The sequence below is a fragment of the Bos javanicus genome, chromosome 22 (assembly GCF_032452875.1).
Source record: "Bos javanicus breed banteng chromosome 22, ARS-OSU_banteng_1.0, whole genome shotgun sequence".
Taxonomy (NCBI): Eukaryota; Metazoa; Chordata; class Mammalia; order Artiodactyla; family Bovidae; genus Bos; species Bos javanicus.
In genome coordinates, this window is record NC_083889.1 from 23,954,384 (window position 1) to 23,980,924 (window position 26,541).

At 37.4% G+C, this 26,541-nt stretch overlaps 1 protein-coding gene across 3 annotated transcripts in view; it reads right to left on the reverse strand.

The window, feature by feature from the left end:
* The window catches only part of CNTN4 (contactin 4), a 1,026,926-nt gene that overhangs the window by 683,767 nt on the left and 316,618 nt on the right, over positions 1-26,541 (reverse strand). The gene's annotated exons all lie outside the window — the stretch shown is intronic.

The following is a 26,541-nucleotide window of genomic DNA, read 5'->3' on the forward strand; positions in this document are numbered from 1 at the left end:
CAATGATAGACATTCAGTTACACAAATAATTCCAAAAAAAAAAAGAGCTCAAGATCAATCGGACTACGACTCCTGAGTACATAAAAAATGAACACATGAAGATGTACTAACTTCGGTAAAACCTGGCTCATTGCTTGTGCAGTGAAACTTACTTGATTTTTCTGGATGGTTTGCTATTTGCAAAGTATTACAGATTAACCACAGCCAACCAGATAGACTGGATTATCTGGCTTATTTCTTAAGACATAACTTACTCTATACCTTTTTATTCACCTGACTTTTATTGTTTATACTGCTTTGATGTCATAAATAGCCTTCTTGCTTTGTCAGGCCTGATTCAAGCTTCAGATATTGACACAAAAATTCCTTCCTCAGGAAATATTCATTGAGCATATAATCATACACGTTTCTAACTCCCTGTACTTTACGTAGATAATAATAAATGTGTACATTATTGTATTTATCAATTTCTCTGTCCCTTAGCTCAGGACCAGTGTGTCTCATTGTTGTCCATTGTATTACTATTGGCGACTGTAGAAACTTGTACATAGAATGAGTACCATTAACATTTGTTGAATAGATTAACTGGATAATTATGACTCCATATACTTTTTTCATGGATTTTCTTCTTTTAAAAAATCAATTATAGACAATAACAGAAAAATTGGTTTCATGCATGATTTTTGTAGAATAAAGGAAAGTAGAGATGTGTGTATCAAAATTTGCTTTTTAACTCTCCACATTCTGTTCTCCTCCACAGAAGAAGAGAATTCTCTTTCAAAACTTATTCTTTGCATCTATATACATATACACATAGATGGACATGCTTTTCTTTTTACTTGTTAAATAAAGAGCATCCTCATGTGCATATTATTCTAATGCTGCTTTTCTCATAGACCTGCATTTCTCTTCATACCATACTGATCTGCCTTATAATTTTTATAGGATAATACTGTTGCACTGTAGGTGTGGACAATAACTTTCAGGACTCTTCCCCTATTCATAGATAGACCATTTACAATTTTCGTATATGACAAAGCTGTCAATGCTTTCATATATGACAATGCTCCATAATATAGTTCATTATATACATGTTTATTAGCACTTTTGGATGATAGGGTTTTTAGTTCAGTCGTTTACTTGTATTTGACTCTTTGCAACCCTATGAATCACAGCACGCCAGGCTGTCCTGTTCATCATCAACTCCCGGAGTTCACTCTAACTCATCTCCATCGAGCCGGTGATGCCATCCAGTCATTTCATCCTCTGTCGTCCTCTTCTCCTCCTGCCCCCAATCCCTCCCAGCATAAGGGTCTTTTCCAGTGAGTCAACTCTTCACGTGAGGTGGCCAAAGTATTGGAGTTTCAGCTTCAGCATCAGTACTTCCAAAGAAAACCCAGGACTGATCTCCTTTAGAATGGACTGGTTGGACCTCCTTGCAGTCCAAGGGACTCTCAAGAGTCTTCTCCAACACTACAGTCCAAAAGCATCAATTCTTTGGCGCTCAGCTTTCTTCACAGTCCAACTCTCACATCCATACATGACCACTGGAAAAACCATAGCCTTGACTAGATGGACCTTTGTTGGTAAAGTAATGTCTCTGCTTTTGAATATGCTATCTAGGTTGGTCATAACTTTCCTTCCAAGGAGTAAGCATCTTTTAATTTCATGGCTGCAGTCACCAGCTGCAGTGATTTTGGAGCCCCCCAAAATAAAGTCTGACACTGTTTCCACTGTTTCCCCATCTATTTCCCATGAAGTGATGGGACCAGATGCCATGATCTTCATTTTCTGAATGTTGAGCTTTAAGCCAACTTTTTCACTCTCCTCTTTCACTTTCATCAAGAGGCTCTCTAGTTCCTCTTCACTTTCTGCCATAAGGGTGGTGTCATCTGCATATCTGAGCTTATTGATATTTCTCCCGGCAATCTTGATTCCAGCTTGTGCTTCTTCCAGTCCAGCGTTTCTCATGATGTACTCTACATATAAGTTAAATAAGCAGGGTGATAATATACAGCCTTGACGTACTCCTTTTCCTATTTGGAACCAGTCTGTTGTTCCATGTCCAGTTCTAACTGTTGCTTCCTGACCAGCATACAGGTTTCTGAAGAGGCAGATCAGGTGGTCTGGTATGGCCATCTCTTTCAGAATTTTCCACAGTTTATTGTGATCCACACAGTCAAAGGCTTTGGCATAGTCAATAAAGCACAAATAGATGTTTTTCTGGAATTCTCTTCCTTTTTCCATGATCCAGCGGATGTTGGCAATTTGATCTCTGGTTCCTCTGCCTTTTCTAAAACCAGCTTGAACATCTGTAAGTTCATGGTTCATGTACTGCTGAAGCCTGGCTTGGAGAATTTTGAGCATTACTTTACTAGCGTGTGAGATGAGTGCAATTGTGCAGTAGTTTGAGCATTCTTTAGCATTGCCTTTCTTTGGGATTGGAATGAAAACCGACCTTTTCCATTCCTGTGGCCACTGCTGAGTTTTCCAAATTTGCTGGCATATTGAGTGTAGGACTTCCACAGCATCATCTTTCAGGATTTGAAATAGCTCAACTGGAATTCCATCACCTCCACTAGCCTTGTTCATTGTGATGCTTTCTAAGGCCCAGTTGACTTCACATTCCAGGATGTCTGGCTCTAGGTCAGTGATCACACCATCGTGATTATCTGGGTCGTGAAGATCTTTTTTGTACAGTCTTCTGTGTATTCTTGCCACTCTTCTTAATATCTTCTGCTTCTGTTAGGTCCATACCATCTCTGTCCTTTATCAAATCCATCTTCGCATGAAATGTTCCCTTGGTATCTCTAATATTCTTGAAGAGATCTCTAGTCTTTCCCATTCTGTTTTTTTCCTCTATTTCTTTGCATTGATCGCTGAGGAAGGCTTTCTTATCTCTTCTTGCTATTCTTTGGAACTCTACATTCAGATGCTTATATCTTTCCTTTTCTCCTTTGCTTTTTGCTTCTCTTCTTTTCATAGCTATTTGTAAGGCCTCCTGAGATAGCCATTTTGCTTTTTTACATTTCTTTCCTATGGGGATGGTCCTGATCCCTGTCTCCTGTACAATGTCACAAACCTCCGTCCATAGTTCATCAGGCACTCTGTCTATCAGATCTAGTCCCTTACATCTATTTCTCACTTCCACTCTATAATCATAAGGGATTTGATTTAGGTCATACCTGAATGGTCTAGTGGTTTTCCCCTGTCTCAATGTAAGTCTGAATTTGGCAATAAGGAATTCATGATCTGAGCCAACAGTCTTAGACCAAAAAAAAAAAAAAAGTTGTCAGGTTAATAAATTTATTCTAAAGGTATACTATATTCTGGATGGGATGCTCCATTTATTTCACAGGATTATCAAAATCTAAAAGTTGGATATGTGAAGTGCTTGGAATCATGATTCAATTCTAATTTTCATCAGCAACTTGGAAACCCCACAAGTTGTTTAGATGAGTCTGTATAATAGTTTGAGCACATCTGTCTTGTTCAGCTATTTTGTACCCCAGGGTGATGGAAGAAAGCTCAGTCAAATGAAATACACTCCTTGAAATAAGAAAACATGTAGAATAATGTAAATGTACTTAGTCCTTTCCAAAGCCTGATGAGGATTATCTCCTGACCCAGGAGTTACGAGTAAATCATTTCTAAATATAGAGTACCCTAAGCTGAGACAAACTAACTAAACATATTTTAAAAATCTGTGTCCAATAACAACTGAATAACAAAATATCATTCATAAAAGTGATGTATTCCAATCGTAAGAACCTAAACTATTATTTTGTGATATTTTTTGACAGGATGCAAAAATCAAATGGTAAGAAAAATAATGTATTTTTCTCACGCTAATGTAGGACAATGAATCTGGCACCAATCGAACAGTGTACTCAATGCAGTCAAAGAGTGATAAAACTACCCAGTAGCAAATTTTATAACAGAATATCTTAAAAAGAAGAAAAAAAGTGACATTTGGTACAAATAAAACTGCAAAACTTGAAACATCCATAGAGGAATCTAATGACAAAGTCATTAAAATTTCAATTTTTAAGTAGAAAAATACTGGATTTATATCAGCAAAACCAGAATAAATTTTAATTAATATATTTTCTCTTTTGTAGCAAAATTAAAGGTACATTTTAGTCAAATTTGTTGGTTTATTTTTGGCAAGAAGCACTTCGCAGAGGCAGGCTGCAAGAAAACCAAAATTCCTACCACACCTTTTAGACATGACTGAGTTGTCTGCAGCATGGAGAAATTTGTCTGAATGAGCATGATCAATGTTCATTAAATGAACTAAACTGACAGGTACACAAAATGGCACCACATGATTGCGCATCTGAGCTTTCTATAATGAATAAATGGAGCGTGTGATCCCAAAGGCAGCTGCACCAGCCATAACTTTGTATTTGACACTTGACTGCCCTTTGGAGTTTGTTTGTCAAAAATTGTCCATTTGGAAAAAAAAAAAAAAAGTAAAGAAAGGCAAAAACTTCTGAGGCTTTCTAGAAGGCAGTTACACACAAGCTTCCCAGGAACACCACTTCTAGAAGTCAGATTGCTCTGAGGTGAATCACTTATTTGTTGTATTGGTTATTGGTTTATTACTTTTGGAGCTCATTCAAAGTTCATTTCACTAAAAATAATGGCATCACCTTCCACGCTGAAATCCAAAATTGATGTGCAAAAGAGGGCAACGCTACTTTTCCAGTTTGGCATGGAAATTCAGATTCAGAACTAGAAATTCAGGACAGGTAGTAGAAAAGGGTAAAACAAAGTTAGCTCCCGGACAACACAGTGCTCACTGAAGTGTAGGAAACCTCCTATCTCATGACCTGATGGTCCTTCCATCCCTGCAAATGATACAGAATACCTTTGAAGCCATGTCACTTTCAGACACTAGAAAAAACAGGATGTTAATGGATATTCCTTGACATCAAAACTCTCCACACTGTAACAATGAGATGAAGTCATTCCTCCAAAACTGTGAATTATTTTGAGGCTATAAGATGCTTCTAAAATGCTAAAGTAAATTCCTGTACCCCATTTTAGAACAGAAGTATCAACAATCTATAGGGAAGACCTTGTAGTGGAAACTACCTTGCAGAACAATGGCTTTAGATTTGATGCAAATCTTTATTTTTCTGACTCTCAGGAATCAAAATAGAGATCACTATCAGAATACATTTAGAATTTGCTGTTGAGAAGATGTCTCTTTTTGAGGGACACTGAAGAACACCACATCTGTGTGGGTGAAAGAGGGAACTATCAAATCCAGATGCCCTCCCATTATGTAAAAAGGTGCAGAATGAGCAGAACCAAAACCAACAGCCCTGGGTTATCACTTTCTTCTATGGAGAAGTTTGGAAAAGGAAGTGTCTAAAGATAACAGGGTTAGGCACTCAGGATCAAGGGCAACAAGACCAAGGGCTAACTCAAATTAGCATGAAAATCTGGTCTGCATTCCTCTCTTTTGTTCCATTGGAAAGCTTTCCTCCTCTGCAATACCCCTCCCCAAGTCTGTGTAACTTTATCTCAGCTGAGAATCTCCTGCTGCTGCTGCTGCGTCGCTTTAGTCGTGTCCGACTCTGTGAGACCCCAGAGACAGCAGCCCACTCCAGGCAAGAACACTGGAGTGGGTTGCCATTTCCTTCTCCAATGCATGAAAGTGAAAAGTGAAAGTGAAGTCGCTCAGCTGTGTCTGACTCTTAGCGACCCCATGGACTGCAGCCAACCAGGCTCCTCCATCCATGGGGTTTCCCAGGCAAGAGTACTGGACTGGGGTGCCATTGCCTTCTCCAGAGAATCTCCTAGTGACTGCTTTTTCATTGCATTGTCAGAGAACAGAAACAAAGTTATCCACAACAGTTAGTTACAGATGTCAGACTAGATAGAAACACAAAATCAGGCAAGTACGCCAGTGTACAGATGTCAATATTCTAAACAATGTCTAAAAACACAAATGCTCTTCCAGTCTCTTCCTTGCTAGGAACTTTCTTTAAGGTCCTTCCTAGCAAGGAAATTCCTTGCTAGGAACTAGGAAGACCTCATTGTTAGTATGTTAAGCAAATTACATAATACCCTCTTTGTGACTAAGGTTTCTGTTGGTAAAATGGGAACAACAGTTCTATCTCAAAAGATAGCCATGACTGTGGTGTCAATAATGATTATAAAGTGCTTAGCATTCTATCAAGTAAGAGTTCCATAATAAGTAGTTATATTGTAAATGAGTTTGGCTTCAGCCCCATCTCTGATGTACAAATGTTAAACTTCAGTGAGGACACACACCATTCAAGAGAATACTGAATAAGTATGTGAAGAGGGGCTTCAAGCACGGACTGTCTAACGTTTCCCATTACAAACAGCAGAGAAAGGAAATCAAGATACGCATATGAAACTCTCTTATGGACACCCTAAAGCTCACTCCCTACTGCCTCTTTAAAACAAGGCATTGATTGTTATAGGAGGTTGATTATTAGGGTGATGGGTGTCAACTACAAATTGACACTTGCCATGGGCACTTGCCATCTTCAAGGATCAAACCAGGTGATACTGTAGCTGCTAATTTTCAACACCCCCTGAAAGGAGTTATGGGCTGAGAACAGAAATGAGGTACCCTGTGCTCTGGGAAAAACTGGCAGAGCAGGTCTTCAGATAGGTAGATATTTTTAGGAGGTGATTTTATGAGTTCACTTCTTGAATATCCTCATATCTAGAAAAGCACTAAAATCCTTCATGGTGACAACTGCTCCTAATGACTAGGAGAAATCTTTTGGAAAATATATTTGCTTGACGGTGACTCCCTTCACCAAAATCACATATATACTGACCTTCCCCCCTATCTCTTTGGAGCAGTTTCTCCGAGCGATCTAAGATTGCGTCTCCCAGGCTTTAGTCCTCATTTTGCCCCAAATAAAACATGACTACAACTCTCATGTCATGATTTTTTTTTTTAAGTCAACATGGGAGATGGCTGAGCTGAGATTGGAATATGAAATGTATGGTGAAATAAAAGCTGGTTCTATAAGACCTTTCAAGATGGCCTGCTCTTGTCAACTGGGGACAATATGTGTCTTAGTCTGTGTTTTTCCAAAAGCTGTCTCTAAGATAAGGATTAGGATAAAATGAGTTTATTTAGGAAATGCAGGTGATGCTAGGAAGAAAGTGAGAAAATATTATACAGGAGTAAAAACATCCAAAAAGTAATATTTTCTTAAAGCCACTAACACAGTGGGCAGTCCTCCAGAGAAACTCAGCCAAGTGGTGTAAAACACATCTTGCAGGGTGGTTCTGCTTAAGGGGTAGGGGAGCAAGGCTATTTAAATTGCACCTGCACCAAGAGTCACCAGTGGAGAGCCACTTCCAAGGGATGGTAATTCTCAGCATTTACAGCTCAGTCATACCTTATGAGCAGTGCAATTTCCCACAGTTTCCGGAAAAGAGAATTTAGAAAAAAGGGCTGTAGGTAATAGGGACTGGAGGTCTTCAAGAACACAATTAAAGGTCTAAGGTATACAGGCAGGGTGCTGACTGCACCAGATACAGGAAATCATAACATCTACTTATACTACGCCACCACAAACAGGTGCAATCAGGAACAGACTCCCCCAAATGCCATAAGACATGTGAGAGTGTCATCCAGAAACCACGTTGCCCAGTGACCACAATTTTCAGCAAAATCAACATCTCAGAACTATTCAATCTGTAACTAAAAATTATAGTCATGCAGTGCAGTGATTACAAACATTTAATGTTCTGAGACCATAAGGGAAATAAATATTTGAGCTGATGTATATGCTTATATTTGTGTATATGTATGAGGGACAAAGGACCAGACAGATCCCTGAAACTACTCACATTTGGATACAGATAATTACTCCTTTAAAGATGGGGAAATGCATTTAATACAAGAAGGCATGGTTATCTGTAAACTTCCTTAACATACCCTTTGCCCCTCATCATCTTCTGCATGACAACTGATTATGCTTGTTAGTAGAAGTTTTAAAAATTGGTTCAAAATCATTTTACATTTATTCACACAATGTTATATGACATATAAATGCTTTATCTTTTAGTTGCAGACTTTTCTATTTACTGTGTTATATTGTGTAATCCACAAAACATTTCACTAAAATGCCAGCATTTTTAAAATCATTGAACTGACATGGACTTAAGGAGATCAGTTCATTGTGTCTCCTACATATGAACAAATAAATGTTGGACACACCCTGAACACACGATGGCCACTATAAATACTTCACTACCACCCTAAAATTTATAAAATCTTAATAAAATTGAAAATCTTAAGGTATAGAAAGTTGTATTACACTGAAATGTAGACGATAACCTACACCAAGCTTTTCAGCCAATGGGGATTTGGGGTACCTAATCCAAGTTAGAAGGTTACTTATTATATGATTAATTACTTGCGATAATGGACTATTCACTATTATTCAAAGCAGCTTATTTTTTTCCCATTGTTGGGAAGATCCAGTTTTATAAATCCTTTTAGAAACTTGAACCATGTGTCAATTTACCTTCTACCTGTTGATCCTAGTCCTGAATCCTAGAGCAAACAAATTTACTTTCATAACAAAATCTTAGGAAAGCCCTTTATTTTTTGGACCTGTTGGAGAAGACTCTTGAGAGTCCCTTGGACTGCAAGGAGATCCAACCAGTCCATTCTAAAGGAGATCAGTCCTGGGTGTTCTTTGGAAGGAATGATGCTAAAGCTGACACTTCAGTACTTTGGCCACCTCATGCAAAGAGTTGACTCATTGGAAAAGACTCTGATGCTGGAAGGGATTCGGGGCAGGAGGAGAAAGGGACGACAGAGGATGAGATGGCTGGATGGCATCACTGACTCGATGGACATGAGTCTGAGTGAACTCCGGGAGTTGGTGATGGACAGGGAGGCCTGATGTGCTGCAATTCATGGGGTAACAAAGAGTCGGACACGACTGAGTGACTGAACTGAACTGATCCTTGTCCTACATTAAGATTCATCCTTTTTCACCCTATGGATCTAAGGCTTCTTTCATTTTTGGGGGATCCTCTAAACTCTAATACAAACATCATGCTCTGTAGATCATTCCCTTCTTTCACAATGCAAGCCAACACTGATTAAAAATGACATTGATTACTTTTTTCAATTCAGTGTTCCAGACATCATTTTATGTGTTATTTCTTAATATAGTAAGTACATCCTGCCCTCTATATATCAGAAATGCTGAATGACTTCATCTTGCTTAAGCCCTGGATGTGTATTACAAAAGTGGAATCATTTTACCGAGTCTGTATTTCTGCTTTATCAACATTATTAAACACACAAATGCAATTGCCAAATTACAGCTTTATGCTGACACTGGATCATGTTAAATAGCATATAACAGGACAGGAAGTAAACGCTTGCTACTGGAGGTAATACTATTGTAGCTAATGGTTTAGCAGTAATTTTAGTACCTGGGTCATAAGCAGTATTGTGTTGCAAACTGATTGTCTTAGTTAGCATTTGTAAATGCCCTCTATATATTATTTTCAAGAGGTTCCTCTAATCTCATTTTATTAGTTCGTTTTCTTTTTTACAATCACTTCCCAAGGGGTCTGTTGGCAAGTTATTAATATGAGGGATGGGAAAGGAGCTGTGCTCAAAATCCCATCGTAGAGCATCAGATAGTTCAGGGCAAACTCAGTAGTTCTGAATTTGAAGCTTAATTCAGATTATGGACTGAGGTTACTGCTTTTAAAATCAGCTCAAAATGTGACTGTCAATGTCCTTGGTTGTTTCACGATGGATAGTGAACTCTACTAAAGAAACTGGATTCTGCTTCTGAAGTTGCCATCAACTGTCTACTTTTTGTTCAGTCGTCCAGTTGTGTCCGACTCTTTGCGACCCCCATGGACTGCAGCACACCAGGTCTCCCTGTCCCTAATCTACTTGACCAGGGACCAAATAACTCATGGCCTGAAACAGCTCTGACAAGATCACCCATACTCACTATTCCTTCTAGTGAGCTTATCCTCATCCAAGCACAGACTTATCTTTGCTTTGTTTATGTACAACATGCTTATTTGGAACACTTTAAAAACAAACAAACTGCAGTGCAATTACTTTACGATGCTGTATTAGTCTCTGCTGTACAATGAAGTGAATCAGCTATACATATATCCTCTCACCCTTGAGTGTCCCTCCCACTTACCCCGCACCCCACCTGCCCCCCACCCCACCCTCTAGGTCACCACAGAGCACCGAGTTGAGCTCCCTGTGCTTTAAAGCAGCTTCCCACTAGCCACCTATTTTCTACATGATAGTGCATATACGTCAATCCCAGTCTCCCATTTGTCTCGCCAGCCCCTCCCGTAGAGTCCACACGTCCGTTCTCTACATCTGTGTCTCTATTCCTGCCCTGGAAATAGGTTCATCTGTACCATTTTTCTAGATTCCACGTATTTGCATTAATATACTGTACTTGTTTTTCTCTTTCTGACTCATTTTACTACATATGACAGACTCTAAGTCCATCCACATCTCTACAAATGACACAGGATAAGAGAAGAAATAGAGAATAAGTTTTGTGGAAACCAAATGGACCTGTGCCTGCTCCAGGGCAGATAAAGACCCCAGGGAAGGAGGAAACAGGACAGAGTGCCTAGGAGGCAGCTGGAGCCATTATAACCTGTCTTCCAGCCCGCAGTTGAGAAGGGTGGTCATCAAACAGTGAGGCTTCTGACAAAAGAAGCAAATCTGATGCAGGAGTCAGGACACCAGACAGACCCTTGGTTCTTTTATAATACAAGTTACACAGACTTTTCAGAATTAACGGTGGTAACTGGAAACTCAAATAAGGAAGCAGGAAAGACTTCCCCAATGTAAAGAGCATGAGTAGAGCAGTCCAGTCCCACCATGAGCACACGAGATGGTTGGACTACCTACCAACTATCATTTAAGTACATCTATGCACAAAGGTAACCTCACAAATACCATGTAAGGCATATATTCCTATTATCATCATTTCAAAGATGCAAACTCTGATGGCAAAGCTAAATGAAGTAAATTTCTCTAGGTCACAAAGTCAGTACATGGCAGAGTCAGAATATAAAGCAACATCACCTATAAAGTCTGAAACTTAAAGATTTTATTCTTTCTGGAGGACACATGTGGTCCATGATATGGAATAACCTTAGGAAGGAATCAGATTCTAACTTACAGATAAGCTCTCTTTTGTTATATAAAATAAGTATCTGCTAAATATGATTTTAATTTCTCTCTCCACTAGATTCATTTTGTAAGGACAGAATACTATACATGTAACTTAATGCTTATACAATAGCTGTTTATTGACTAAATAATTCTCACTTTCAAATCACCTTGTATTTGAAATTCACTCAGTAGTTAAGGAAATTACAGTAGTATGAACATAACTTATAACTTGGGTTGTTAAGCTTCCAGAGTTGGGAGTGAAGGAGGAGAAGGTAGTGCAATCTAGAGATCTAAGGAGACAAAGCAAACATCAATTTTTAAAATATTTAAAGAAGGGGTAAAAATAAACAAGGCTAACAGCAATAGCAGCAACAAATGAATGAAGTATCAGAGTTTTAGGAATTTTACGAATTTATTATGTTATTAACACAGGATAAAAGAAAAAATATGATGGAAAAAGGAAAATGCAAAGGAATTTAGTGCATGGATCATCAAAGCAAAATGCTGGCTAGATGGAAAAGAATAGTAAGCAAAACAAACCTCCCTTCTTACACTTACTATTGGACTAAAAATAATGTGATGTTTAATCCATTTCTTCTCTCTTACGAAATGATCCATCAAATCCCTGTCCTTGAAAATGTTATGGCTTTATAAAAGCACTGAACAATTTCCCACACCTGGTTAAGCCCAATGAAACACTGTACTATTACAAAGCTGATCCATAAACTGCAATTCTATAAAATTCATATAGATTACCAGGAGGCTTGTGCTATTATGGTTCTCTCATTCAGAGAGTGCAGGTTTGATGTGGGCAAAACATTATGAGGCTTTTACAAGCCAACACCATCAATACCTTTACAAAATACACTTGCTTCTGGAATGGTCATTCATGCTGAGAAAGGAAAAGATAGGGGCTACACGATAGTAGAGTCTCTTAGGATGAATGCATTTAACACTATGGTGTTGATTATGTGGCACTCATGTTAAAAGAGAAGTCAGAATACCTCATCCACCAGATAAAACTAGAAATGCTTTTAAATGAGTCATCAACATAGAAAGAGGTTAAACCTACAGTTGCATTATATTTACTATATTAGACATAAAGATTTAGATAAAGAGAAAACTACTTCCTGATTTTGAGATACTGGAAGAGTTTTCCAACAAAATTCACTCAACATTTATTATCTTCCTCTCTTTATGTGTTTTTCTTTCAATGTATGAAAAAATCACTGCTGGTTTTAAAACAGAATTGTAAGAAAGGAGCATTGATGTGTGTATACTATCAGGGGTAAAATAGCTAGTGGGAAGATGCTGCATACCACATAAGCCCAGCCCAATGCTCTGTGAAGACCTAGAGGAGTGGGATGGGAGGCAGTAGGGAGGCTCCACAGGGAGGGAATAGATATATCAGTTCAGTTCTCTTGCTCAGTCGTGTCCGACTCTTTGCGACGCCATGAACCGCAGCACACCAGGCCTCCCTGTCCACCACCAACTCCCGGAGTCCACCCAAATGAATGTCCATTGTGTCGGTGATGCCATCCAACCATCTCATCCTCTGTCGTCCCCTTCTCCTCCTGCCCTCGATCTTTCCCGGCATCAGGGTCTTTTCCAATGAGTCAGCTCTTCACATCAGGTGGCCAAAGTATTGGAGCTTCAGCTTCAACATCAGTCCTTCCAACAAACACCCAGGACCTATCTCCTTTAGGATGGACTGGGTGGATCTCCTTGCAGTCCAAGGGACTCTCAAGAGTCTTCTCCAAAGCCACAGTTCAAAAGCGTCAGTTCTTTGGTGCTCAGATTTCTTCACAGTCCAAATCTCACATCCATACATAACTACTGGAAAAATCACAGCCTTGACTAGACGGACCTTTGTTGGCAAAGTAATGTCTCTGCTTTTTAATATGCTGTCTAGGTTGGTCATAACTTTCCTTCCAAGGAGTAAGCCTCTTTTAATTTCATGGCTGCAGTCAACATTAGCAGTGATTTAGGAGCCCAGAAAAATAGTCAGCCACTGTTTCCACTCTTTCCCCATCTATTTCCCATGAAGTGATTGGACCAGATGCCATTATCTTCGTTTTCTGAATGTTGAGCTTTAAACCAACTTTTTCACTCTCCTCTTTCACTTTCATCAAGAGGCTTTTGAGTTCCTCTTAACTTTCTGCCATAAGGGTGGTGTCATCTGCATATCTGAGGTGATTGATATTTCTCCCGGCAATCTTGATTCCAGCTTGTGCTTCTTCCAGCCCAGTGTTTCTCATGATGTACTCTGCACATAAATTAAATAAGTAGGGTGACAATATACAGCCTTGACGTACTCCTTTTCCTATTTGGAACCAGTCTCTTGTTTCATGTCCAGTTCTAACTGTTGCTTCCTGACCTGTATATAGGTTTCTCAAGAGGCAGGTCAGGTGGTCTGGTATGGCCATTCTTTCAGAATTTTCCACAGTTTATTGTGATCCACAGTCAAAGGCTTTGGCATAGTCAATAAAGCAGAAATAGATGTTTTTCTGGAACTCTCTTGCTTTTTCCATGATCCAGCAGATGTTGGCAATCTGATCTCTGGTTCCTCTGCCTTTTCTAAATCCAGCTTGAACATCTGGAAGTTCACGGTTCATGTATTGCTGAAGCCTGGCTTCAAGAATTTTGAGCATTACTTTGGTAGTGTGTGAGATGAGTGCAATTGTGAGGTAGTTTGAGCATTCTTTGGCATTGCCTTACTTTGGGATTGGAATGAAAACTGACCTTTTCCAGTCCTGTGGCCACTGCTGAGTTTTCCAAATTTGCTGGCATATTGAGTGCAGCACTTTCACAGCATCATCTTTCAGGATTTGGAATAGCTCAGCTGGAATTCCATCACCTCCAGTAGCTTTGTTTGTAGTGATGCTTCCTAAGGCCCACTTAACTTCACATTCCAGAATGTCTGACTCTAGGTATACATATATATATGTGTATATATATATATATATGTGTGTGTGTGTATATATATATATATATGTATATATATATAAAATTATGACTCACTCATGGTGATGTACACAAGAGACCAACACATTACAAAGCAATTATGATTCAACAAAAATTAAATATTTAAAATAATAAAAAATATTATCAATTTCCAACTGATAATATTTGTGAAATAGGATTAGACCCTCTCTCTGACTGGTATACTACTATATTATTACATTATATCAATATTTTAATAGCAATAGTAATAACAATAAAATGCATGTTTATGCACCTTACTATATCTTAATGCACTTTAAAAAAAACTGATATAATTAAAGTCTACACAGCAATGTGAAAGGACTTCATGACATTGAATTATACCATCAAAAATGGTTACAACAGTTAGTTTTATGTTATGTATATTTTGCCACAACAAAAATTTTTAAAAATACAATGGTTGAACTCATATTACTAAGTCTACCTGATCTGAAGTGTTCTTTTGTTGAGTTATTTTTGTCAGGTGTTTGGATTCATGCAATAATTTGGTAAAATAATTTAAAAAATTGCTTTCCCCATATGTTTCAGTTCAGTTGAGTTCAGTTCAGTTGCTCAGTTGTGTCCGACTCTTTGCGACCCCTTGTATCGCAGCACACCAGGTCTCCCTGTCCATCATCAAATCCTGGAGTTCACTCAGAGTCACGTCCATCGAGTCGGTGATGCCATCCAGCCATCTCATCCTCTGTCGTCCCCTTCTCCTCCTGCCCCCAATCCCTCCCGCATCAGAATCTTTTCCAAAGAGTCAACACTTCACATGAGGTGACCACAGTACTGGAGTTTCAGCTTTAGCATCAGTCCTTCCAATAAATGAAATTAAAAGACGCTTACTCCTTGGAAGGAAAGTTATGACCAACCTAGATAGCATATTCAAAAGCAGAGACATTACTTTGCCAGCAAAGGTTCGTCTAGTCAAGGCCATGGTTTTTCCTGTGCTCATGTATGGATGTGAGAGTTGGACTGTGAAGAAGGCTGAGCACCGAAGAATTGATGCTTTTGAACTGTGGTGTTGGAGAAGACTCCTGAGAGTCCCTTGGACTGCAAGGAGATCCAACCAGTCCATTCTGAAGGAGATCAGCCCTGGGATTTCTTTGGAAGGAATGATGCTAAAGCTGAAACTCCAGTACTTTGGCCACCTCATGCGAAGAGTTGACTCATTGGAAAAGACTCTGATGCTGGGAGGGATTGGGGGCAGGAGGAGAAGGGGACAACAGAGGATGAGATGGCTGGATAGCATCGCTGACTCGATGGACATGAGTCTGAGTGAACTCCGGGAGTTGGTGATGGACAGGGAGGCCTGGCGTGCTGCGATTCATGGGTCACAAAGAGTTGGACACGACTGAGCGACTGATCTGATCTGATCTTCCAATAAATACCCAGGAATGATCTCCTTTAGAATGGACTGGTTGGATCTCTTCGCAGTCCAAGGGACTCTCAAGAGTCTTCTCCAACACCACAGTTCAAAAGCATCAATTCTTCGGCGCTCAGCCTTCTTCACAGTCCAACTCTCACATCCATACATGACCACTGGAAAAACCATACCCTTGACTAGACAGACCTTTGTTGGCAAAGTAATGTCTCTGCTTTTCAATATGCTATCTCGGTTGGTCATAACTTTCCTTCCAAGGAGTAAGCCTCTTTTAATTTCATGGCTGCAGTCACCATCTGCAGTGATTTTAGAGCCCAAGAGAATAAAGTCTGTCACTCTTTCCATTGTTACCCCTTCTATTTGCCATGAAGTGATGGGACCAGATGCCAAGATCTCAATTTTCTGAATGATGAACTTTAAGCCAACTTTTTCACTCTCCTCTTTCATTTTCATCAAGAGGCTCTTTAGTTCCTCTTCACTTTCTGCCATAAGGATGGTGTCATCTGCATATCTGAGGTGATTGATATTTCTCCTGACAATCTTGATTTCAGCTGGTGCTTCCTCCAGCCCAGTGTTTCTCATGATGTACTCTGCGTAAAAGTTAAATAAGCAGTGTGACAATATACAGCCTTGACGTACTCCTTTTCCTATTTGGAACCAGTCTGTTGTTCCATGTCCAGTTCTAACTGTTGCTTCCTGACCTGCATATAGGTTTCTCAAGAGGCAGGTCAGGTGGTCTGGTATTTCCATCTCTTTCAAATTGCCAACATCCACCAGATCATGGAAAAAGCAAGAGAGTTCCAGAAAACTACCTATTTTTGATTTATTGATTATGCCAAAGCCTTGACTGTGTGGATCACAATAAACTGTGGAAAATTCTGAAAGAGATGGGAATATCAGACCACCCCATATGCTTACAGAAATTAAATTTAAAAAATATGTTCTGTGAAGGATCATGCAGGATAATTTCTTGAGATGTAGTTGAAAATATCACTGATTTCTTCTGTAATGGTTTGCTCAGGTTTTCTTTTAGAATCTACTATATGTATATTCTTTTATTTCTGATTATATAAATAAAGTATAATCAGTATAAAAATGAAATAATAACAAAGAAATGTTTTAACTACTTGAATTTCCAGCTAAAGATAACTGCCCATTAATATTTCAGTGAGAATTATTTTATATATTTTTACACATATAGGCATTTTTGCTGTCATATTCTTTTAAAGTAGTCTTTGTATTTCACTGTCCTTTGAAAATCTTATAAGCTTGTTTCATTTATCTAGAAATATTTATGTGGGGGATAAGTTCAAGCCCTTCTGCTAAGTAATACAGAAAGAAACAAATTAACCCCTAAAATGTGCTCCCCAAAGATGTTACATCCTCATATGCTGTGCTGTACTTAGTTACTCAGTCTGACTTTTTGCAACTCCATGGACTCTAGCCAGCCAGGCTCCTCTGTCCATGGGGATTCTCCAGGCGAGAATACTGGAGTGGATTGCCATGCCCTCCTCCAGGGGATCTACCCAACCCAGAGAGCGAATCCAGGTCTCTGGCATTATAGGTGGATTCTTTATTGTCTGAGCCAACAAAGAAGCCCAAGAATACTGGAGTGGGTTGCCTAACCCTTCTCCAGAGGAACTTTCTGACCCAGGAATTGAACCAGAGTCTCCTGCATTGCAGGCAGATTCTTTACCAGTTGAGCTACCAGGGAAGCCCTACATTAGTGGGATGAAATGCCTACATAAACAAGAAGCATTTCTGGTACCTCAAAGGCATGGACCTTTGGAAGCCACCAGGCATCTTACAATATTAGGAAAATCTGAAACCCCACAGGCCAGGAAAGTCTTACATCTTCCATCTTCCAGTCATACGTCTATGCTATCATCTATCATTCATATGCTGGAGGCACCATCCCCTGTGTCCACAGTGAGGGGGAGATTTAAGTCTCTGTCATCTTTGCTGCCCAGTCAGAACCACCAATATAGAGTTTGGATGTCAATGTCAAGGCTAGGCTAAGCACCGAGTTGTTAGCACCAAAAATATGACATGTTTGATGAAAAAATCCACAACTGTAGTCGCCAATAGTAGGTACTCAAAGACATTTAACATATATTATATACTCAAGGCTTTACACAGAAATCTTTATAGAATGAGAAAAATTTAAATTAATTTTCAAAGGTAAATAATTTAGGATGACACACTTTTGTGTTCAACAAATTTGATGTTTATCTTTTTTCCCCACACCTAAAATAGTCCCCCAATATCAAAAGGCTTAGTGATTCAAAAAGAGAGGTTTGAATTTTCTTTTGTTATTCTTAGAACTACTGTCTGGATTCTCAAACTATGCAGTTGAGAATGATTCAATCAAGACCATTGTTGAAGTAATTTAAACTGGAGTGTCTCATTATTTGTAGTCAAGAAGCAATTTCTCTATGGCTGTTATCATTCATTTTGATTCACCTAAAGTAGAGATACAAGAGCCAGACTGAACACAAATATTTAGTTTTTGCCAATTTTGGCTACAGAAAATAGCTGACAGGTTAATTCACATACTGCACTTTTACTATGTGAAGGTATACAAGGTCATATGGAATCTTATATATATTTTTAAATAAAAATGACCTGCCTACTTGGAACAGTGGAAATAATAGCTAACACATGTGAAGTGCTTATTATCTACTCTGAAGGTACAGTCTAGCTCAATCATCATAACAGGTTTATGAGGTAAGTTCCAATACCATTGCTTTTACAAATGAATAAAGATCCAGTGAGTTTAAGTAAATTGCTTCAAGTCACACAATAGCAAGCCGTATATCTATAACTTGAATTCAGGCAGTTTAATTTAAAGCTTTCTATCTTAACTGCTCTGCAATTCCACCTTGTTTTAAGTTACAGGAGTATATACATACGATGCATAAATGTAACAAAACATATTATCAAAAGCATCATAATTATTTAATAACTCAGTTAAACTGTATCAATTATTGCTACATACTATGAGAGAGTCCAATGTTCTCATTAAAACACAAAAGGCCTATGACCCAGACAATGGAGTATTGGAGTCTCATTTCTTGGCATTTAAAGAAAAAAAAATACATATATATACGCACACACATAAGTATACATACACACACATGTATATATACATATACATACAGAGAAAAAAATGAGTAACCTACCTACAATTAAATAAATAAAATGTATAATAGTAAAAATATAATAAGCAAATAGTAAAAAATTTAAAATAAGGGTAAATGCATAAATTAATATGTGAAAGAGAAGACTAAGGACAGAAAGATCTAAAGTTGAAACAATGTGTCCATATAATGAAAAGATTATCTGTGTTTTAAGGTATGGAAATGAACACAGATGTTATAAATGCACTGACTGTCTACGAAGGGTCTCTGATTAACTGCATTGAGTATTTGGTAAATGCTCATGCTCTCTCTAAACTTGAATACAGGAAAAACTTCAAGATGTCATCTGTACTTGAACAGATGAACTATTCTACGTCAAAGTTCAAGTTAAAGGCCAAACAAACATTACCTCTCCCATCTCAGTTCACTAAGAACAGTGTCTTAAAACTTAGAGTTTATGAACATAAGCCGAAGTACTTGCCTTTTTCAGAGGTTACAGAGTTTGATTCTCTGTATATGAAGTTCAAGAACAGGCAAACCTAGTCTATAGTGACAGAAGTCAGAAGGCCAATTGTTTCAAGTTAGGGAGACATTGACTGTAAAGAGGTAAGAGAGGTAAGAGAGAACTCTTCCAAGGTAATGAAAATATTCTCTGTCTTGATAGGAGTGTGGGTTACAGGTACCTATATTGATCTATACACTTAAAATTTAAGATTCTTACATTAAATGAAGCATATCTAAATTTAAAAGGAGAAAATATGCTTCAAAATGCAACAACCATTCAATCAAAGGCAAAGAGGCATAAAACAATGAAATTTACATGACATATAGAGAACAAGGAATTCAGTATCTTTTCCCAGGGACTAATTTTTCCATAATAAAGAGGAAGGAGACAGATGGAAAAGGGGGAGACAGGGAAGGAGAATAAAGAATAAAGGAAAGAAAGTAATAGTCCAGTGAATGAACTTTCAGTTTGAAAAATAAAACTTCCTTTTGAAAAGCCATTCCATAAAACCAAACAGGGCAATCATTTAAGGCTGCAGTTTCCAAATTTTTCATGTTAATGGTTTACTTTCTCCTCAACAAATGTATTTAATTAGAATTCTATTTATCAGATTTTTAACACTTTTACAGGTTCTATTGAATAAATAGCTCAATACTTCTGAGGAAACAAGTATGTGTCAGGCACGCATGCCAGTTTTCAAGATGACTGAGTAATAAACAAGGGAGAGATTCACTGCACTAATATCGTCATTTTAAATGTAAAGCCTGGTTGAAATACAGACGTTGCACTATGGTGGGCTGGTGCTCACTCTGAACAAGTGAGATTCCAAAGCACTGCAAATCTAACAAAGGGCTTAAGGAATAGTTCTCACATTTTGCTAATATCACACATGAGTAAAAATAACATTTGTCTTATCTTCGCTTGCCCAAGTCACCATAGTCAGGCTGACCGTGCTGGACTGTTGCTGTTGTGCTCAATCCTGTCAGACTCTTTTGCAGCCCTATGGACTGCAGACTGCCAGCCTCCTCTGTACATGGGATTTTCCAGGTGAGAATACTGGAGTGGGTTGCCATTTCCTCCTTCAGGGGAACTTCCCAACTCAGGGATCAAAACCACATCTCCTGCATTGATAGTCAGATTTTTTTAGCGCTGAGCCACCAGGGAAGCCAACATACAAAAGTAGAGGGAGCTGATTTATCCCTAAGCTTATTCACATTAAAGCTAATCTAGTCTTTCATTTTTGATATCTCAGTTAAGGATTCATATTCTAATGCAGTAACACTAAAAATATACCTGGTCTTGATTTTCAGTGTTAATACATTCTTCAAAACCCTAGTAACCTAGCCCTGACTTTCAACAGCAGTTCTATTTTGGCCACCAGCAATGAAACTGACTATATAATATATGAGGTGATGAGACAGAATATTAAAATAGGAGAATAAAAAAGTTATCTTCAGATATCTTTTGAGAGGATAAAAATGGAGGATTACCATTGTACAACTGTCAAGAGAAAGGATTAATTTTTAAATCATTTTCTATTTCTACTGCCTGATGTGGTAAAGTTGGATGAATAAAAGGCCATTGTCTTTATTCATTAATTTCAAGAGATTGTTGGAAGATGGAAATCTTTTGTAATGATTATGCCTTTGTAACAATCTTTATGTAAAAACTATGACTCTTAGAGAATACTCTGTTCTCTTCTAACTGTAAATGTTGTCAGAAGGATGAATTAGAGAGCAGCAGTCAACACAGATTTTCAGTGTCTGCCTCACAAAGTTCATTTGAGGGTTTTTTTGGCTTCTTACACTTGCCAAGATACCATCTTATCAAAAGAACTTGATTGTGATCATTTCTCAGTACATACAAATACCAGATCATTATGCTGTATGCCTGAAACTAATAAAACATTATATGTCAATTATGTGGCTTCTCAGGTGACACAGTGGTAAAGAATCCTCCTGCCAATGCAGGAGACAGAAGAGGTGCAGATTAGATCCCTGGGTTGGGAAGGAAATGGCAATCCACTCCAGTACTCTTGCCTGGGAAATTCCACGGACAGAGGAGCCTGATAGGCTACAGTTCATGGGGGTGCAAAGACTTGGACACAACAGCACATACATGCAATGCATGTCAATTATATTTCTTCTTTTTTTTTTTTTTTCTGGCTGTGTCAAGATCTTGACACACAGGATCTTATTTCCTACAACAGGGAACAAATCCACGTCCCCTGCATTGCAAGCATGGAGTCTTTACTACTGGACAGCCAGGGAAGTACCTATACCTCAATTTTTAAAAAAATAACTTGTTTTAAATTAGATAAAGGAGAAATGTTTAAATGTACATCATTGTTCTAATAAGCCAACATGGGTTAGAGGAATGGCAGTAAATAGAGCTAAAAATGACCAAACTATGAAAAGTTAACCTTCCCAAATACCTAAATCTTTATCAGTGATCCAATGGATTCCCTTCATGGTGTGGTGACAGCTACGTACCAACAAAGCCATTTCTGCTTTCTGCAGAAACTATCAGTTCATATGTCAAAACAGAAAAAGATAGTGTCTGTATAGGAATGTATGAATATATATATATGTTTAAAATTAGATTAAAACATTTAAAAAATAAGTAAAAATATGAAATAGTAATTTAAAATACATACTGTAAACATAAATATATATAATTCTATTAAATATACAGTTGAAATTTGAACATGGGTGTGAATTGTATGCCATTTTTCAGTAAACAAACCGAAAACATTTCTGGAGATTTTCAATATTCAGAAAAATATTGCTGACAAACCATGTAGCCCAGAAATACTGAAAAGATTAAGAAAAAGGTATGGCATGAAAGTGTAGAGCAGATGTAGATACATATATACTGTAACATACATATATGTGCTGATCAACTGTTTATGTTATTGGTAAGGCTTCCAGTCAACAGTATTCTATTAGTAGTTAAGTTTTAAGGGGATCGAAAGTTCTATGATTTTCAACAGCAGTTGGGAGGGTACTGGTGCCCCCACCCCATGCTGCTCAGGAGTCAACTGTATAAATGTATAATGTATAATATATATACAGATAATCTATGTGCATGTTTCTTTCAAATAGAGACTAGATATCATCATACATGCTTGACTATATCTTTATATTAAATTAAATAGGGCCTAACCATTTTTTTATAGAAATGAAACAAAACACATTGAAGTGGGATCTGGAAATAAACAACCATACAATTATTATTGATTCTTAGATATTTGACATTATTTTATGCAGCCATTTTCATTATTGAAAAGAATATTATAAAGGTACAAATGTTTCTATTAAATAAAACCTCTAAGATAAGTATGCTTTAATTCCCTAGGATTCATGACATGTTAGAAGATGATCCGAAACCTGTGATTTTGTTCCTCTTAAGTACCAGGTGTATAAACACAACTATGGTTCATTTTCCTTTAATGATACAGATGTGAAAGATATTCTTATTGACATGCAGACCTAATCTGACTGATTAGCTGAAGAGCAGAATTCTGCCTCACAAAATCAACTGTATATGTACAAAAATAAATTGCAAAGCCCTGCAAGTAACCTCCAAAGCTTAATATTTTGAAAGTTATGTGACCTTGGGTAAGTCATCAGTAGGTACATCTTCAATTTAACCACCTCTGCAATGAGAAGATTGTTCTAAAATAGCCTCTTTTAGAGGGTGTGCAGAAAACACAAGCCTTCTACTCTGTTGGTGGGAATGTAAATTGGTGCAGTCACTATGGAAAACAATTCCTTAGTAAAGTTAAAAATAGAACTATCATAGGATCCAGCAATCCCACTTCTAGACATATATGTTAGAGAAAACTTTAACCCCAAAAGATATATGCACCCCAGTGTTCACAGCAGCACTGTTGACAACAGCCAAGACATGAAAGCAACCTATCATCAACATCATCAACAGAGGAATGGATAAAGCTTTGTGCGTGCACGAATATTACTCAGCCATAAAAATTGAAATAACGTCACTTGCAGCAACATGGATGAACCTAGAGATCATCATACTAAGTGCAGCAAGCCATTTAGACAAAGACAAATATACAACACTCCTTATGTGTGGAATCTAAAGTGATAAAATAAACTTATTTACAAAACAGAAAGAGACTTAGAGACAGAGAAAACAAACTTACAGTTACCAAAGGGTAAAGGGCGGGGGGGATGTCTGGAGTATGGGATTAGCAGATGCAGACTACTATATATAAAATAGATAAAAAATAAAGTCTTACAGTATAGAACAGGGAACTGTATTCAATATTGTGTAAAAAACTATAATGGAAAAGAATCTGAAAAGTATATATATATTAATACATATCTGCACACATAAACACACACACATATATATATATATTTAGGTGAATTACTTTTCTGTACACCAGAAACTAATACAACATTGTAAATCAACTATACTTCAACTAAAAAGTTTGAAAATAAAATAGCCTCTAGTATACTTTCTACTTTAATTCCATGAAGACTTTGACTATCACACTCCATTCTGTGATGAAGTTATATTTACTTACTATTGATAAGCATATTTTTGTCCTACAGAGGAATTATAACACAAATGATATGTCAAGCTTATTATTTATTATTTCTCACTTTCCAAGTGGTCTTCCGAAGGAAGCACTGGGATCTTCTCTTTTCCCAATTTATTAAAATGAACCACATATCCAAAATACACACTGAAGACTCTCTTCATCCACTTTCTCTATTTATCATATATTAATACATAAACCACAACCATGTTTCCAAGAGTGGCTCTCAGTGCTCTTCTATTAGCAAATAGCTGGCCTGACTCCCTAAATGAGAATTATAAACTATACCTCTTACTATTTTTTTTTCCTAAAACACATTTTCCTAATATTTAATTTATAAATCATTTCCCAGATGTATCAGTAATAAATGGTTGTAGGCGGCAGACAGGTCTCCAACAAGAAAGTATCATGCTTGCTGTTTACTTGGAGGCCTCATTAAAAAGGCATCAAGAGAAAGCAAAATATAAACAACCCTGTGAGCCTTTGTAATTGGTCTCAAGGGACACGAAACTCTGAGGATATCAATAAGGAAATGCCCTAGTCCAAACTCCCTCTTAGGTTGTACAAAAAATACTTACTTGCTGATAAAAAAGTTTGTGCAAGATAGCTGCTTATGATCAAAGTGAGAACAAAGCAAAAAATAAGTGCTCCATGATTTCAGATATTTTCTCCATAAAGCATATTTTAAGAAAATGACCAAGGTAATCCTTTTCTTTAATTGCCATGCTGCTCATAAATGAAGTAATTTTAAACAAATATGTCACAGATGTTTATCATGTAGAAGTGCAGGGATATATATATATATATATATATATATACATTATATACATAACATATACACATATTTAAGTGGTATGGTCAACACATTAGTTTACAATTTAGATGTTAAAAAATTAGACATGTCCCAAATGGATTATTTTGTGAAGGTTAATCCTTTAAATTACCAATTTTTGAACTAAGGGTTTTCCTAAAGTAAGACATTCTTTTGTAAAGATGGGGACAACTGTTCATGACTGCATTTTATCTTCATATTTATCAGACCTCAAATTTGATGTTTTGACTGATTTCAATTATCATTTTCAGCATATCACCCTTTTTCACCTTTTCATGACTCAAAGGGGGAGTGTCATCCCATATAATAGATGAAGTAGGTCCAGTAAATGTGGCCAAATAACACATGAAGCTAAGATTACTGAAAAACATGTGTGTGTGTGTGTGAGCGCGCATGCACGCACGCGTGCTCAGTTGCTCAGCCATGTCCGACTCTGCAATGCCATGGACTGCAGCCCTCCAGGCTCCTCTGTCTATGGGATTTTTCAGGCAAGAATACTGGTGTGGGTTGCCATTTTCTCCTCCAGGAGATCTCCCCAACCCAGGGACTGAACCCACATCTCCTGTGTATCCTGTATTGGAAGGTCGATTCTTTACCCCTGAGCCATCTAGGAAGCTCCTGAAATACAGATGCACCACCAAAATCCACTATAGTGTTCTTCATATTCATTTTATTTTATGCCTTTTCTTTGTTTAAAGGAATCCTTCCATATAGCGAGATAGATTCATGGCAGTTATGTTGCAAAAGTTATCAGATGTTGCTTGATTTATAGATCAAATGGTGTATAAAATGGATTTGCAGAGAAATAATAAAGAAAATGCCAAAAGTATGTCAAATCTCACCATGATTCTTTAGATATATTTGTATTTCTTGACAACTGATTCATCTCATGCTTTCCTCTTTGTTTCAAACTAAACAAGTTACAAGTAAAAACAACTCCCTTTTTTATGGACCTTCTCTCCAGATTAAACTGTGACTGTTCTTGTATAAATCAAACCTACTTATTACTCTTAGCTTCAACAATAACTCAAACTAAAATTATTTTAGATGCTTAGTTGTTAGTATCTGTTTGTGCAAAACATCTAATGTGATATATTGGAATCCAGAGCACTGGATTCAATTTTTTCCCCATTCTTTTTTTTTATTTATTTTTATTATTGAAGGATAATTGCTTTATAGAATTTTGTTTTCTGTCAAAACTCAACATGAATCAGCCATAGATATACATATATCCCCTCCCTATTGAACCTCCTTCCTGTCTCCTGCCCTATCCCACCCCTCTAGATCGATACAGAGCCCCTTTTTGAGTTTCCTGAGCCAAACAGCAAATTCCTGCTGGCTATCTATCTTACATACAGTAATGTAAGTTTCCATGTTACTTTTTCCATACATCTCACCCTTTCCTCCCCTCTCCCCATGTCCATAAGTTTATTCTCTATGTCTTGTTTCTCTTGTCTCATTCTTGGTTTACCTCCTGGCATAAGCATTCACAGCTTTATTTGTTCATTCATAAGTAAATTATGGACACAAAGCATCACCAGTAATAATCTGGGTAGCAGTATGAACATTTATATTGCATACTGTGATAAACAGTATATATAAATTTCTCTTATAAAAACAGTAAATGTTTAAAACAATGAATATGTAAAATAAAACAAAAAATAAAATTTATCTGTTATTCCACTATCCAGAAATCACCAGGGAGCATTTTTTTTATAATCCCTACCAGTTTTAATTTAATTGTTCACCTGATATTAGATGTTTAGGTAACTCTTTTGCTATAATTAATGACACTGTGGTGAACATTTTCACACATAATTTCCTGGACAGATATTCGTTCATCTGCTTTTTTTATTAACACATTAACAAAATATTTACCTGACCATTCAGCTCATGCATGTATAGAAAATAGCATTTAGAGAAAT